The sequence below is a fragment of the Suricata suricatta genome, chromosome X (assembly GCF_006229205.1).
Source record: "Suricata suricatta isolate VVHF042 chromosome X, meerkat_22Aug2017_6uvM2_HiC, whole genome shotgun sequence".
Taxonomy (NCBI): domain Eukaryota; kingdom Metazoa; phylum Chordata; class Mammalia; order Carnivora; family Herpestidae; genus Suricata; species Suricata suricatta.
The window spans coordinates 103,577,977-103,596,053 of NC_043717.1; the positions used below are offsets into that span (position 1 = coordinate 103,577,977).

Genomic DNA, 18,077 nt, shown 5'->3' on the forward strand with positions numbered 1-18,077 from the left:
ATTCAGGCATAAAAAGGAATGAAATAGCAAGTGTAGGTGATTACATAGAGAAAAGGGAACCCTTGAGCACTCTTGGTTGGAATGTAAGCTGCTCCAGCCATTGTGTAAAACAGTGGGAGATCCCTCAAAAAATTAAAAATAGAATTACTCTATGACCAAGCAATTCTACTTCTGGGTATTTATAAAAAAGAAAAAATTAAAACACTGATTTGGAAAGATATCTGGGTCACTGTGTTGGTTGCAGCATTAGGTGCAAGAGCCAAACTATGGAAATAACCTCAGTGGCCATTAGTGGATGAATGGAGAAAGAAGATGTGGTGTATAGATACCCACCATGGAATACTGCCCAGCCCTAAAAAAGAAACAGAATCTTACCATTTGTAACAACATGGATAGACCCAGAGAGTATTATGCTAAATGAGATAGGTGAAACAAAGACAACTACCATAATAATAAATTATCACAACGAAAAATTTTGGATGCAATTGGCTGGCTCAGTCAGTAGAGCATGAAACTCTTGATCTTGGGGTCATGAATTCAAGCCCCATGAAAAGACGTGCTAGAGGAAAAAACAATTTGCAAATCATGCATGTATATGACAAAATTCTTTTGCTGTTTATTCTGATTAGTGTTCTCAGAATGTTGAGAGTATTTTTTTGTTTAAGCATTTTGTTTTATTTATTTTTTAAGATTTTACTTTTTAGTAATATGTACACCTAATATGGGGCTCGAACTCACAATCCTGAGATAGTCGCATGCTCTTCCAACTAGGCCAGCCAGGCGCCCCTCTAAGTATTTTAAAGGTGTTATTTTATTGATTTCTTTGTAATATGTTTTCTGATGAGGTGTTTATTGTAATTATCATCTGTGTTCCTCAGTAGGTAATTTTCCTTTTCTCCTCTGGCTGCCTTCAAGTCTGTATCTTTGTCTTTAGTATTCAGAAGTTTGAATATTGCATGCTTTTTTTTTTTGGTGAAAAAATGTATATTTAGATTTAGCCAGCTGGACTCAGTTTAGATGATCCCAATTTTGTCGGCAACCTCCAAAGCATCATAGTCAGGAGCCAGTAGAACATAAGCTTTCTTTTCTCCATTGGGCCTGATCAGAGTGTTGACCTTGGCCACGTCAATGTCATAGAGCTTCCTCACAGCCTGTTTGATCTGGTGCTTGTTGACCTTGACACCTACAATGAACATAAGAGTGGTGTTGTCTTCTATTTTCTCCATGGCTGACTCGTTGGTCAGCCAGAACTTGATGATGGCATAGTGGGGAAGCGTGTTTCTCCTGGGGGTGCTCTTTTGAGGATATTTGGGCTGCCTTCCGAGACGCAGTGTCTTGGGCCATCGGAATGTAGGTGACGTGCAGATCATCTTTTTTTTTTATGACTATGGACGCCTTTCAGTACTGCTTTCTTGGCCTTCAAAGCCTTTGCTTTGGCTTCGGCTTTGGGAGGGGCAGGGGCTTCCTTCTTCGCCTTCGGCGCCATCTTCGTGAAAGGGGAGTATTGCATGCTTAAACATTTTTGTATTAATCCTGCTTACTGTTTTCCATACTTCTGTGGGCTTTAATTTATTGTCTATTAGTAATTTTAGAAAATGCTCCACCTGTATTTCTTCAAATATTTCTTCAGTCTTTGTCCTTCTTTCCTCTACTGAAATTTTGGGTATGCATGGATTAGACCGTTAGACATTGCCCCACAACTTCTAGATGCTCTTCTTCTTCCCAGTGTTTTGCTGATTTCTATTGACCCGTCTTCAAGTGTTTACTGACGAGTTCATCAAGGAATTCTTCATCTGTGTTCATGGGTTTTTCATTTTTAGCACTTCCATTTCTTCTTGTCCTTTTTCTTCTTTTTTCCAATTTTTTTTGGAAAGTAAGAGAGAGAGACAAGGAGAGAGAAAGAGTATGAGTGGGGCAGGGCCAGACAGAAAGGAAGAGAGAGAATCTCAAGCAGGTTCTTTCCATTTTCTTACAGTTTCCATCACTTTGCTGAAATTACCTATCTGTTAATTCATGTTTTCTCACTTCTATTGCGTCTTTTAATATGTTAATCATGGTTATGTAAAATTCACTGAGAATGACAATATCTGTGTCCTATCTGAGTGTTATTTTGATCATGGCTTTTCTGTTCAGACTGAAGGTTTTTTCCCCTGCGTTTTGATGTCCCTTGTAATCTTTGGTTGAACTCTTGGTACTTTGTATAGGATGATACATACTGAGGTAAATTTTTCCTCACTTGTATTTGGATGTGGGCATGCCTTCCCCATGTTATGCCTTTACTGTAGTTTTGTGTTAATCCGGTCAGTGCTTGGTTGGGTGTGATGTTTGCCTGCTGCTTGGGTTTGAATCTTCTCTTCCTGCCATGGCCCCCCCCCAGAGCATCTGGCTCACGTGGCTCCATCGGCTGTATTTCAGTGGTGGTTGTACGTACTGTGCCAACTTTCAACTGAGGCGCTAAGTCCGTTTCATTCCCATGACCTTTATAAGTGTTTCTGCCACACCAGATGTCGTGCTGGTTCGAACAGTCAATCCTGTCCTTCTGGGAATAGTGTTCTTTCTTTTTCTTTCCCTCAATCTGTAGAGTATTGTTCTTGTTGATGATAATGCTTTTCCAGACTGAACCGTTGCCACATTTTCACTTTCCCCCCGTATTGTAATTCTAATATAAAGCAGAAAATGAAGCATGGTGGTAGCTATGCAGTATGATCAGAGAAGTAATCAATGTGGATAAAAGAGCCTTAATTTTGGACTCAGGCAGGGCTGCAATCAAACCACATTCTGTAGCTCACTAGCTTTGGGAATTTTGCCAAGTAACTTAAATGTTCTCGCTTCTGAGTCACTGACATGGTTTGTGAGTCTCTCCACTCTGTTCTTGTTACTAAGACCAGCAGGATTGTAAATTGGCAGAATTTATGTTATATCAAAACAATAATTTGGTGTCCTGTGGCTAAAAGGTGTGGAGTTCAATTACATCAGTATATACATTAATTTTCTATTGCTGCTGTAACATATTACCACAAATGCAGTGACGTAGGACAATAAACATTTATTATCCTTTAGTTCTGGAGGTCGCAGTCTAAAATGTATCTTACTGAGCTAAAATAAAGGAGTCGGCAAGATGTGTGTGTGCCTCTGGAAGCTCTAAGGGAAATCCATTCCTTTGCCTTTTCCAGACTCTAACAGGCTGTCTGCAGTCCCTGGTTCATGGCTGCTTCCTCCATCATCGAAGACAGAAGGGTGGCATCTTTAAATGTCTTTCTGGCTTTGAGTGTCCTGCTTCTACTTACGAGGACCTTGTGATTACACTAGATCCAACGTGATAGGATAATCTTCTCTCAAGATCTTGAACGTAATCATACCCGTGAAGTCTTTTTTGCTATGTAGGTTGGTATATTCAAAGGTTTGGGGGATTAAGACATAGACATCCTTGGGGGGACATTGTGTGTATCACAGTATATATAAAATTGGGGGTAGGTGGTGTAAATAGGCCTTACGCTCTGCAGCATTGGTATTTCCCTGGTGAAATGGTTCTGAAGCCTCCCTTTGCTGGAAAAACAAAATGAAAGACCTCAGTCCCACACCAAATATGGGATCCTGGTCCTTATCCTAGATTTCTTGGTATAGAACTTTGGAAAAATGTCTTTCCATGAAACCTTCTTTGTGCATCTCCTCCCGAAAATGAGTTTCTAACACAGGAAGTTTCTAAACCAGCACTTGGGATTTTTCTTTACCCCCTTCTGACTTTAATGACTCACGGTGTCACACCATTGATTCCCAAAACTTGTTTGTGAAGTAATTTCTCCACATTGGCATGCAACAAAGAAAAATCACATGGGCAGGATTTTGAGGGTTCCTTCATATTTTATTCTGCTCTTGTGAATTGGTAGGTGTTAGTGTCTAACGGCTGCACATCCTGCAGTACATAAGCCCGGTTAACTTCAGTTAACCTAGTTTCTCCAAAACCTATTTGCCTACAAAACACTTTTCTGTCCTGAATACTTGTCACTATCTCTTTGAATACACTTTGATAAATGCTTCCCTAGGATCCAGTTAAAGAAAGATCAAGATTTTTGATTCCAAGGAAGAAGAGAATAAAGTATGGTTGCATTTTGGAAAATGGGGTATGAGTGTTTCTGAGAAAGCTAAAATATCAAGTTACATACATCCATGTTCTGTCTAAACTATACTATATAAGTGAAATGTTTAACTCGGAACTTGCAGATACAAATTCTTCCTTGCCAATATTTTGCCTTGTTGATTTCAACTCTCAGCTTCTGGGCTTCACTGTTACTCGCAGCTCTGGCAAACAAACGATAAAGCTACTTTCCTCATGATAAGAGACGAGATGTATCTTTCTAGGTGGCTTTAGAGAAAACAGATTGCTTCAGTCTTAAAGCATGTATGGGCATTGGACACATACTGCTTTATGCTTGTCTCTGGAACATTTTTTTTTTAAATTTTTTTAACATTACTTTTTGAGAGACAGAGAGAGAGACAGATCATGAGCCGGGGAGGGGCAGAGAGAGAGGGAAACACAGAATCGGAAGCAGGCTCCAGGCTCAGAGCTGTCAGCACGGAGCCCAACGTGGGACTCAAACCCACGAACTGTGAGATCATGACCTGAGCCGAAGCCGACGTTCAACCAACTGAGCCACCCAGGCGCCCCAGAAGATTCTTGATAAAAATTGGAACTGAGATGAGCTAAATATTGAGACTTGTGTCCATAAGAGTGTCAGCAGTATTTCTGATGAGGTTTTTCAGAATATAGACCAAAGAATCGTCTTAAACTACAAATGAGTGAACATTGAGGACTAAAATATTGGGACCAACTGAAAAGTGGTATGCTGAGTTAGACCAATTTCAGGGTATAAAACATTTTAAGTAAGTTTAACTTCTGCAAAACTCTGAGAATAAAGGCAGTCATTGTGCAGTGGGTAGAAGTACAGAGATGAAGCTCGCTCGTCTGGATTAAAAGACCCCCGTTCTGCTTTTAGAAGGTGTAGGGCCTTGGGTAAGTGACAGTCCTTCTTTTCTTTAGTCGGTTCACATGTAAAATGGAATAACACTAGTATCCACCTCGTAAGATGTTTTTGAAAATTCAATTAGTTAATATATGTACAGCAGAGCACTTCCTGGTTAATATTGCTCCCTAAGATCTGCTGTTACAATTATTAGTACCTTGAAAAGCATCCACCAAATAACAGTGAATCCTTATGCGGTTACTTTATTTTATTTTGTTTTTAATTAACCTTTATACCCAGTGTGGGTGGGGATCGAACTCATAACCCTGATATCAGGAGTTGCAAGCTCCACTAACTGACCAGCCAGGCACCTCCTCATGAGGTTATTTTTTAAAATTCTTTTTTAATGCTTATTTTTGAGAGAGAGTGTCTGAATGGGGTATGTAGGGGCAGACACACACACACACGCAGAATCTGAAGCAGGTTCCAGGCTCCTAGCTGTCAGCACAGAGCCAGATGTGGGGCTTGAACCCGTGAACAAAACTGTCAGATCATGACCTGAGCCAAAGTCGACAGTCAACTAACTGAGCCACCCACGGGCCTCTCATGAAGTTCTTTTAAAAACTTTATTCTGGTCTTTGTCTCCGAGAGTTATAAATTTCAGATAAGTAAAGCTCAATTTGATGGGGTTTTGTTAAAAGTGGTTATTCAATAGATTTCGAAAAGCCCATGGCATTTTCTTTCTTTAGTGTATTTAATAATTTTATAAATTTTCATTTTCAAAATTGCATATTTTTTCAAATCTCTTAAAATTGATAATATGTGCAAAATAAGATCATTCTGCTATTTTCAAAGAAAAATGTTTACAGAAAGGAAAGTCAACATCCTGAGTGTCTTAATTTAGTAAGAGCAAGCTGGTATTCTATGCTAGACCATCTCAAATAGTAAGATCCACATCAAAAGTTAAATCTGACTGTTTAGGGACTACCTAGATGCAAAACTAAAATAGCTTTCAGTTCAGAAACTTGAAGGATAGGCAGGACAAATTCTAAATCTGAATTTAGGATCAAAGTTGAGTATGGGAAATTTATCACTTAATGTATTATTTATTTAAATCATTCTCTTTCAATAGCATTATAAATCATTTATCAATTTTGTTATAAAAATTTTAAATAAAGGCTAACTGAATTAGAATTGGCAATCCAGGTTTGATTAAGAAACCTAGGCAAGTGAGTCTTAGGGACATCCTGATGTTATCATTATTTATTAATGATAATATCATAGCCGAATACTTAGTACGTGTCCAATGGCACTTTACTTACGTAATTACATTTAAGCCTCACACATATCTTCCCGAAATTAATATTTTACCCATTGTGCAGATGAAGAAATAGGTTTTAAGTGATTAACCTTTGTTATGTAGCCAGTGATTTGCAGAAACCAAATTTGAATAATATTGTCTGACACAAAGATGTATGCCATTAACCTCTCCAGTATTAGCTCCATCACAAAGCAAAATTAATTTTCTCTCTATTAAGAAATATCAAGATGTTCATTTTTTTATTAAGAGAAAGAAACATGTGGCTAATGAATACAGGGCGACCTTTAAGGAAATGGATGATGTCTCAGTCCAAAGAGGGAACTAGGAGAAGGGCAGGGATTTTGGAGCGAGAAAGAGCTGAGGTCAAATCCTGGCTTCACTGCTTACAGGCTACGTGATCTGTAAAACAGTAACAACAATGCATTTGGCAGGAGGATGACATGAGAAAATCTAGCAGAAAGCCTGGACCATGGGTTACCCAGTCAATAAAATTAGCAATTTCAAGGCTTTTGGAAATATGGCAATGAAAAAAACATGAACATTTAAGCCCATGTTTCTCAAGTGGAACTCCTTTTGAGTGTCATATATTTCATGGAACCCAGTGTTCCAGAGGAGCAAGTTTGGGAAACGGAGTTAAAATGATTACCATATTTCTGAAGAGAGGACATTAATAAGGGTGCAGTAGGAGTAGTAATAGAAAGGGAAAGGAGGAGGGGCCTGCGGGGCTCAGTCAGTTAAGTGTCCGACTTTGGCTCAGGTCATGATCTCACTGTTCGTGGGTTCGAGCCCCACATCGGGCTCTGTGCTAACAGCTTGGAGCCTGGAGCCTGCTTCCGATTCTGTGTCTCCTTCTCTCTCTGCCCCTCCCCTGCTCGCACTCGGCCTCTTTCTCTATCTCTCAAAATTAAATAAACATTAAAAAATTTTTTTAAAGAAAGGGAACAGAGGAGAGAGCTGCAGAACATACCATTTATGATGATTCTAGCAGCTTGAATTAAAGATTAGGCAAGAAGGAGTCTAGAAGGAGCCTGAATCGAACTAAAGTATCTTCAGTTTTGACTTGAGTATTTCTTTAAGCTGTATCTTAATGTCTAATGTTGGGGCTTTGTATTGAGGCCTTCAGCATTTTGCAGGAAGGTGTCATTGAAGTAATGGCAATGAAATTAATCGAATTGACTGCCGTATGGCTCAAATATTGCCGCTTTCATGCCTGAATGTTTAAGCATATTGCGTTTCTGCACTGCCAGGGAGGTGTGGGGAGGACTAAGAGACTGAAGTAGTCTCATGAGGACATCGTGTTTCCGAGACATGCGGTGAACATTTGGATTCTTTTGGATTTTGGAAATGAAGGAATGAATGGTTTAAGTACTTGGTAAGTGGGTCCCACGGGATCCATCATGAGTAAAGAAACCCTGTCTAATGGAGCATCTGGGGATGTTTCAGGCAATGTGGTGGGTGACAACCTCCTCACGTGTAGACGGGTGTAGTCTACATATGTCCCTAAATGAGATATTAATGGAGCACGCTGTGAGCTGTATGAATAAATGTGAATGGACTATAATAAATGTTCGATTTGGGTAACCTGCTGATTTTTTAATCAACAGGAAAAGAAACAAAATCTTACAGCCAAAGGAGAAACAGAGTTTGGAATGATCTCATTGCAGCGGCATTTTCTCAGAAAATCATAATTATGTAATAAATCCCCACATATAACAATATTTCTTAATGGGAAAAAATGAGATCCATTGAAAATGAAAACATTCTGAATGCACAAAAATGAAGCAAATTTTATAGCATTTCACTATTATGTATTGAAGTTTTTATTTTGTGAATACAAGCAATTTATTTCATAAAAGCAAACTAATTATTCCCTCTCCCTGCAAAAAATGAGGAAAAATCCTATAATTTACTCATTCCCACTCAAAGATATCCTCCACAGATATGAAATTAGCCCATTCTTTTGAATGACAGTCACTGTTTAGGTGTTATTATCTCTCTAGCTTTCACATTAGGAAGCGACATTATCCTTGGAAAGGGGACAACTAGCAAATGAAGGAAAAGACAAAAAACAGCCTGAATGTAATTTCAGCAATTTCCTCTGCTTTGTTCTTCTCTTCCCTTACATACATCAAAGAGTCAACTGCTGTTTAAGATGATAAGGTGTGGAAAGGTAACCTGGCAGTGCCCCCTGTTTAGAGCCAGACCTCTTTTTATTTCTGATGCCAGCGCCCATGCCATGGGCCGGGGACCACGTCAGGGGAGATGATCTCACACGCAGCACTTTTGCTGCCTTCACCCTCCTTCCATGCTCACCATGTGAATCCCCTCTCCCCAGCCATTATACTCTGAAGGCCTCAGGATCCAATGGGCTCCTGTTCTTTGTTCGGAGACAAGTATTCCGACGATTTCTTGTTGGAGCAGAATCCTGTCAAGGTTCTGGCGTTTTGAATGCACTCAATTAGATATAAAGCTGAAGAACTGGACGTAAAGAGGGCTCCACGGGCACACCAATGTCCCAGTAAATTACTGGTGCAAAAAAATCATGAATCCTTGGAATTTAGGCTGAAAAGGTATATATGATGGAAAAACAACTCCATGTTGTGAACATTTGTAAGCTTTAAAAACATGGACATTCACTCAGCATATGGGGCAGTTACATTAACCATTCTTTTACTGTTTGACCCTTAATGTATGTAATTAGTTAAGCCTAGCCTGGAGAATTGGAAATTTAGTACCCATTCATTTGAAAACTGAAACTGTTCATTACAACATTTCCTGAATCGAAATCAGCTGTCAAGGTCACTTGTTGATAGTGTTTAATTTACTTACTCGTGTAATAGTGGAAAGGTCAGTGTATGTGGATTCTGAACACAAACTTACCTACCAACTCTACCGTTTATTTATTCATTTATATATTACTTAAGTTTTTAACGTTTATTTTTGAGAGACAGAGAGAGAGGGAGAATGAGCAGGGGACGGGTAGAGAGAGAGAGGGAGACACAGAATCCGAAGCAGTCTCCAGGCCCTGAGCTGTTCGCACAGAGCCTGATGCGGGGCTCAAACTCAGGAACTTTGAGATCATGACCTGAGCTGACGTTGGGTGCTTAACCGACTGAGCCACCCAGGTGCTCCCCCTAACTCTGCCATTTATTATCTAGGTGAATTTGGAAATGTTAATTTATAAAATAGTTTTACTAAGAAGTTATAAAATATAGTCTCATAATGAACACTCCAAGCAGTAAAAGAGGGTTTACACAGAAAAGTCATTTCTCCACTCTCCAGTCCTATTGGAGTTCGTGGATCATTCCAGAAACATTCATGTATATGTGAGCATAAATAATTTTCAGTTAAACCATACACATAAGATCAGAGTAAGTGCACTCTTCTACAATGTGTGTTTAAAAAATAATATTTCGTGGATATTTTTCCACATTACCACATCCAGACCTTCTTCAACTTTTCAAAGACTGGGTAAGTTATGTAGTCAATAGTCTACCGATGAACATTTGGATTAAACTCAGTATTGTATTCATAATAACTTTACATACTGGCACATTGTGTGGCTGTGGGCGAGTCCTCGAGAGCACCTTTTCAAGTTTACATTTTGCATCAACTAGTATCTATGGTTGGATTTTTGAACACTCTCTGCCTGGGTTGGCAGTTGAACCCGAGCCCTCAGGATCGCATCATTACTAGAAGAATATTGTCATTCATGTGACAGTTCTAAGCCAACAAATTCATGACATGCTAATGCGGTGTTGGATCACTTCAATGCTGAAAAGTGTAGCTTATGTGTACAAAGGTCACTGTCACTTCCTATTGAGGAAGTAACTACAGTAGCTCAAGGTAGACAGCAAAGTAAAAAGAGATGCATGTTTTAGTACAGATTCTCATATTCATTTGGTATCAGTAAAATGGTCCATAAACTCGAAGAGCATGGCAAGTTTTAGCTGTGTTGATGAGACATGGCATTTACTATTTAAATTCAGCTGCTGAAAGAATTCCTTTATAGGAAAGATGGAAAATAAGAAATTTATAATGTGTATTACAGCTCAACTGCATTATTCTTTGGAAACATATGACTAACCAGAATTTTGTTATTGTGACATCTTTTTCCTTCACGTCCGCATCATGATGATAAACTCAAACTCTTATTTTCTGACTGCACTTTTCTCCATAGAACAGGAAGAACAGTGAACCTTTAGTGAAAGTAGGTTGAGAAGCTAAATGGCCTTGGGTGTTGAGGCAGTAATTTTCACTCTGACAGAAATACTCAAAGAATTTCCTTTGTTGCGTGGCTCTTACAAAGGGAACAGAATGATGAGTCCTTAGGTACTAAGCAGTCCTTCTCCTAGGGCTGAATTTCCAGACACAGTCAAAAGTAGTTTCAAAGCTTGAACTTTGGTATTTCCATTTCCCACAAGTACCACACTGAAAAGATCTGTGATCTAAATGTTGGTAATGGCCGTGTTTGTTGGCAATCGAGCCCAAGGAGCTGCATAGCCGACCTAAGGGAATGATAGAAAAAACTCTCAGACTTGATGAGTATCTTTAACTTGCTTCGATTTTTGACATTCACACTTAGGTTATATTCGATGCATTGAAAGCTTTGCCTTTAACACTGTGGCTAGGATGGTTGATTACACTCCAACAATTGGAATACCTCCCAATTAACAAATTATAGATTTGTTAGCTGAAGGCTACATTGTTATTCAGAATGACCAAACTTTTTCAATAATTACAGAATCTTTTTTAGACTTTAATAATGCCCCTATTTATAAGTCTATACATACATATATACTTATATACATACATTCATAAAATAACAGAAATATAGCACTTATCCTTGCTAAGTGATTTGATTGGTTGTCAGTTTGAATAACAAAATTTTTACGATGAAGTTTGTTTCTCAGTTTTAGTGTTAATTTTACTTAGAAATGTAAAAGGCTTTTATACTTAAAATTTATGCATCCAAATGTTTCTTTCTCTTTTTGCATCAAGACACAAATACTTCTTATCTCCAGCTTTATCTATATATTTTACAAGTAACATTGTGGAATTTTAGGGGGTGCAATGTGATTATTTGACATTTGTATATATGTGTGTGTCTATGTGTGTGTGTGTGTGTGTGTTGCAATGTTTACCACAAGGTTTGTTAACATCCACCACCTTGTTTGAGCCCCACTTCTCTCTCTCTTTCTCTGTTTCGCCCTCTCCCTCTCTCCCTCCCCCTCCCTCCCTCTCTCTCTTGTCCTCTCCCTCCCTTCCTCTCTCTTTCTCTCTCTTTCGCCCTCTCTCCCCCTTTGCCCCTCCTGGGATTCTCTCTCTCTCTGCCCCTCTCACTTGCATCCTCTCTCTCTGGGAAAAAAAAAAAGACTCATCCAGTACTCACTTAGTTACCATTTTATTTTTGTATTGAGAATATTTAAGATCTACTCTCTTGGCAAATTTCAAGTATACAATGCAGCATTTTTTTTTTCGAGAGAAAAAGCCATTTTTATTTCCATTCATTTAAATTGAAAATTAGATTATATGGTGTAGGCATTCATAATTTCTAGTTTTTTTAAGGAACACATTAATTTGGAAATGAACAATATGAAACTAAGCCTTTCATTGATACTTTCAGAATCTTCTCTCATTAAAAACATACTAGGCTGAGTTCAATAAACGTATACATTCATTCATTAATTCAACAAACTTTAAAAAAATTACTTTTCTGTTTCACTTCATAAGAACTACTTTTGAAAAACAATGGTCAAGTAGGTGTATAGATAATATCAATTTAGTCCTTTTTTTGTTGTTGCTGTTTTTCAGGAGTGAAATTTAGTGATTCATCACTTACATATAACACCCGTGCTCATCCCAACAAGTGCCTCCTGAACGTCGCTCACCCATTTAGCTCACACCCCACCTTCCCTCCAGCATCCACAGTTTGTTCTCTGTATTTAAGAGTCTCTTACGGTTTGCCTCCCTCTCTGTTTTTATTTATGTTTTCTTCCCTTCCCCTATGTTCATCTATTTTGTTTCTTAAATTCCACATGAGTGAAATTGTGTGATATTTATCTTTCTCTGAGTAACATTTTCCGCTTAGCATAATATACGCTAGTTCCAGCCATGTTGTTGAAAATGGCAAGATTTCATTCTATCGCCAAGTAGTATTCCATTGTATATACACAACACCTCTTTGTTATCAATTCATCAGTTAATGGACATTTGGGCTCTTTCCATAAATTGGCTATTACTGATAGTGCCGCTATAAACATTGGGGTGCATGTGCCTCTTCAAAATGGCACTCCTGTATCTTTTGGGTAAATACCTAGTAGTGCAATTGTTTAAAAAGTTGTTAATTCTGACAGGTGTGAGGTGGTATCTCAGTGTGGTTCTGATTCGATAATACTACAGTACCTACAGTCCCCATGTTTTCCATCAGATTTTTAGAACTTATTGATGTTATTACTGTACCTTCGTCCCCTTCGATCACCATTTCCCCATTTCCCTCACTCAGCAACCCCTGGCAACCACCAATTTACTCTGTTTCTGAATTCAGCTTTTTAGATGATCCCACTGCTGTGTGGGATCATTCAGTATGTGTCTTTCTCTGGCTTCTCTCACTTAGGATAAGGCATAGAAGACTCGTCCATGTGGTTGCAAACGGTAGGATTTCCCTGGTGTGTGTGTGTGTGTGTGTGTGTGTGTGTGTGTGTGTGTGTGTGTGTGTGTAGGGCGATGGCAGCTTTACCCTTTCCTTGCTCAGCAGACTCTCAGGCTGTTGGCAAGGCTCGGGTCTTGCAGACCTCGCGGCGTTGCACCTGGAAGTGCAGGCCCCTTGCCCTCTATCCCCTCTGTCCCCTCCACCCTGGAGGCTCCCCTGCCACAGCCCATCACCCCGAGAAACCACGCAGGGCACCCCCGGGCCCCAGCCCCTCCTTGGTTAGCGCCTCTCGGGTGTTGAGCGGATCACTGTGTGTCGGTGTGTGCCGAAACCACTGGCGACGCTGACGACCCCGGTCCTCGGCACCCCGATCTCATGCTCCCGCACCGGCGCGCCATTTCCAGGGACGGGGACACAGGAGCCAAGTTCATCGGGGCGGGGGCCGGGGGCGAGCTGCCTCCGTGGCTGGAACTGGGGCTGCATTTGGGAGCCTCGTCTTTGGTGATGCCGGCAAGCCCCCTCTGAAGTGACAGCTCTTCTTTGTCCTCTCGGAGGCCGCGGGACTCTTGTGCCAGACGGTGGCCTTCCTCATCCTCTTTGCCATGGCAACAAGCCGGCCCCATGTGTCGCGTCTGCACGAGTGTTCCTGTTCCTACACCTCCCTAGGCAGCCTTGGGAAAGTGGTGGGCTCAGGGTTTGACAGAGGGAAGACCAACAAATACTGTATTAAGAAAAACAGAAGAGGCATCTGGGAGGCTCTGTCAGTTGAGCGTCTGACTCTTGGTTTCAGCTCATGATCTCAGTTTGTGGGTTTGAGCCCCTCATCGAGCTCTGTGCTGACAGTGAGGAAACCACCTGGGATCCTCTCTCCCTCTCTGCCCCTCCCCTGTTTGTTCACTCTCTCTCGCTCTCAAAATAAATTTAAAAACTTTAATAAAAAAGAGAGTATAGATAACTCTTCAAGATAATGATTTCATTTCCCATATATATATTGAAAATGAGATTAATGGATCATGTGATTGGCCTATTTTAAAAATTTTGAGGAATCCCCACATTATTTTCCACTGTGGCTGTACCAGTTTGCATTCCCACTAACAGTGCGCAAGGGTTTCCTTTCTGTGCATCGTGGTTAACGCTTGTCACCTCCTGTAGTTTTGATGACAGCCCTTCTAACAGGTTGAGGTGACTTCTCGTTGTGTCTTTGATTTGTATTTCCCTGATGATTAGTGATGGTGAACACCTTTATATGTACTTGTTAGCCATTTGCGTATCTTCTTTGGAACCATGTCTGTTTGGTACCTCTATTTAAAATTTTTTTAAATGTTTTATTTATTTTTGAGAGAGACAGACAGAATCTGAAGCACGTTCTAGGCTCCAAGCCCAACAGGGGGCTCAAACTCACAAACTTCGAGATCATGACCTGAGCCAAAGTCAGGCACTTAACTGACTGAGCCACCCAGGTGCCCCAATGTTTATTTATTTTTGAGAGAGGGGAAGCGGGGACAGAGAGAGGGAGACAGTGAATCCCAAGCAGGGGCTTGGACTCAGGAGTGGCGAGAGCATGACCTGAGTTGAACTCAAGAATTGAATGCTTAACCAACAGCCACCCAGGCGCCCCCTCTATTTTTTTTAAAATCAGATTGTTTTTTGCTATTGAATTATATAAACTCCTTATACATTTTTGATACTAACCCCTTATTAGATATGTGACTGGCAAATATTTTATCTTATTCTGTAGGTTTTCATTTTGTTGTTTTTTTTCCTGTGCAGAAGCTTTTTATTTTATAGTCGTGCTTGCCAAGACCAATTTCTAAGCCTTTCTGCTCTTTTCTTCTAGGACTTTCATAGTTTCAGGTCTCACATTTTAGTCTCTAATAGATTTAGAGTTAATTTTTGTGAATGATAAATGACAAGGGTCCATTTTATCCTTTTGCACGTGAATATCCAGGGTTGCTTGGGCTGGGAGGCAGGGCTGGGTCCAGTGTGGTGGGTGCCTGGGGGCTTCTGCGGGAGTCTGAGCACACATGACTTATTTTTAGAGGCTTTGGTTTTTATATATGTTTAACAAGAATAAGGTTTTGTACGTGAACAATGTTACTGACTGATCCAATATTCCAAAGAAATAGTTCGTTGAAGAGAAATTAGAAAATGGATACTAGGCAGATGAAATATTTGGAGCCAGTTAGGAGAATTCTAAAGAAGTCTTCTACCTAAGACAGTTTTGCACATGAAATTGATTGCTCTGTGTTTCCACTAATCACACATAAAGTGATCACTTCCTCCTCTACTGACTGACTTCTGCATGTCTTGCCCATTTCCTGAGCGGGACTCACATGACTTACAATGATGATACAGACGGAGTACAATTAGAAATACTTAACACAACAGAGAGACAGAAACTGAGAAGTCATTAGAGGAGAGGACAAAAACAAGACCCCAAACTCCTGAATGAGGAAATCATACCCAATATTCAGAGCTTGACTCTGTGCTTTGTAGAGGCCAGGGCCAATTTGGAAATGCCATACCTTCTGGAGCTCCATTGCTGTTAGCAGGAGAAATAATGTTAGTTGTTTTTTTTTTCCACCCGGATGGACTTACTCTTAGTTTCCATTTCTTAGAGGAAGTTGTCATAGGAATCTTCATATAAGCGACAGTAGGTACTGCCCCTTATATTAGGATTGATGGATTAACAGGTGTATTAAAAACTATAAACAGCTTGTGTGTCTCCTCTTTCCAGGCTTTGATCTAGTGCTGATTTCCCCCTTTCCAAAGGTGAGACTCATTTCAACCTTTCAGGTTCACCATGTGCTGCCTCCCAACTATGTTACTTTGGCCCCTATTACAAACATGTTTGCATTTGTACCAAATTCCCATTTTCTAGAAGGTTAAGAATGTTTAGTCTGTAAGTGCTCAGACATTGACCTCTGTTATAGGAAGCCGGCATTTGGTTGCACACAGATAAATATAATTTTGCCACTGTCATTTTCCTTTTCCTCAGCCAGTTGCAGAATTGAGGTTAGAGACAATGAGTCGTTGGAGAAAATGTAGATTATGGAAAACAGGTTAATGAATACGAAAGAGAAGATTCAGATAATTCCAGAATGCCTTGACATAGTAACTGTATAGAAATGTCTCACCTAAGTTGTTTATTGCAGCAAGGGCAATTTCAGTGATGTTAAAAAATATATTTGTTGGGGGCACCTGGCTGGTTCAGTTGGTAGAGCATCCGATTCTTGAGCTAAACGTCATGAGTTCAAGCCCTGTGCTGGGCATGGAGACTCCGTAAATACATAGTGGCACTTAGGTCGCTCAGTCTGTTGAGGTTCCGCCTTTGGCTCAGGTCATGATCTCAATTGTGTAAGTTTGAGCCCCATATTGGGCTCTGCACTGATCAGGATTCTGGTCAGCAGGGCTCTGCACTGCTTGGGATTCTCTCCCTCTCTGTCTCTGCCCCTTCTCTGCTCTTGTGTGGGTGTGCTGTCTTTCTCAAAATAAATAACTACAACTTTATTAAATAAATAAATGAATAAATAAATAAACATTTAAACTAAGGCTGGGGCGCCTGGGTGGCTCAGTCAGTTAAGCGTCCGGCTTCGGCTCAGGTCATAATCTCATGGTTCATGGGTTCAAGCCCCGCATCAGGCTTTGTGCTGACAGCTCAGAGCCTTGAGCCTGCTTCAGATTCTGTGTCTCCATCTCTCCCTACTGTTTCCCCACTCATGCTCGCTCTCTCTCTCTCTCTCTCTCTCTCTCTCAAAAATAAACATTAAAAAAAAGTGTTCTAAACTAAGGCTTAAAACATGACATTTAAAAAATAAATATATTAAAATATATATGTTAAAATATATTATTAAAATATGTATTTGTTACAAATACATATTTGTTACAAGACCTTCACATTTTGTACTTATTTTTAATTTTTTTTAAATGTTTATTTACTTTTGAGAGATAGAGAGAGAAAGAGCATGAGCAGGGGAGTGGGCAGAGAGCAAGGGAGACACAGAATCTGAAGCAGGCTCCAGGCCCTGGGCTTTCAGCTCAGAACCGGACTTGGGTTTTCAACACACAAACCCCAAGATCATGACCTGAACCGAAGCCAAATGCTTAAGTGAGTGAGCCACCCAGGCGCCCCTGTACCTACTTTTAAAATTAGGTCACATTTTCTACCAGTAGGCCCTCGTGGCTAGCTTTGTAACTACCTGTATTTCTTAATATTTGAGCACCCCCCCAAACAGTATGTAGAATCTGTGTGTAGCTACTATGAGAACGCAGAACTCATAGGATGTACTTACAAAGAAACCCTTTTCCTTCCCACTGTTCCTTTTAGTCTTTTCTGGGGCCTTGGTGCTTCCCCTGCTGCAGATTTCAATTCAGGCTGGTTTTCCTGGTCATTCCCACATGACACAGTTTCTTGATCAGGCCACCTAAAGCCACAGCAAGCGAGCAGAGTGGCTCTTGGGTAAAGAATGACAGTACTCTGCCCAGCATCCTAGCCATTGTTCAGTGGCCTTTCCAATCCGGCGTCCCCTCTCCCCGGACTCCGAGGTGGCTTCCCTGTGGCTTTGCCCACCCACAGCTTCTGGTCATCTGCTGTCTTGCCGGCCGTGTTCCAGGCTCCTCCATGGTGGGAGCACAAGCACTGAGAGGAAATAAAGGAAGCAGCAGGATTCTTGTTTGGTTCGGGCCTGGTGGTCAGATGTGTGTGCTCTCTATGTCCTGCATCACTTTAAAGCTGACTTTTTGCCTTCTGGGTGCTTCAGGTGTTCTCAGTTTCCTCTTCCTTTCCATTAGGCTCTTTTCTTTTATTGTTTTTTAAATGTTTATTGATTTTGGGGGGAGAGAGAACACAAGGAGGGAAGGGCAGAGAGAGAGGAAGACACAGGATCTGAAGCAGGATCCAGGCCCTGAGCTGTCAGCCCAGAGCCCGATGCCAGGCTTGAACTTACAGACTGTGGGATCATGACCTGAGCCAAAGTCGGCTGCTCAACTGATGGAGCCCCCCAGGCACTCCTCCATTACGCTTCTTATAAAGTGTCTGCTCCCCTATTTCACATACTTAATACCTTGGGCAACTGGCATCGCCTTCAGCTTCCCCTTTCTGGATCTTTCTTAGGGGTAACCTGCAACCACACATTCCAACAAC

The 18,077-nt window shown here is 40.6% G+C and overlaps 2 pseudogenes; both read right to left on the reverse strand.

Annotated features, from left to right (window-relative positions):
- Positions 1–1,013: 1,013 nt before the first annotated feature.
- On the reverse strand, positions 1,014–1,493 carry LOC115284359 (annotated as a pseudogene).
- A 7,143-nt stretch (positions 1,494–8,636) lies between these two features.
- On the reverse strand, positions 8,637–12,766 carry LOC115283523 (annotated as a pseudogene).
- Positions 12,767–18,077: the final 5,311 nt, after the last annotated feature.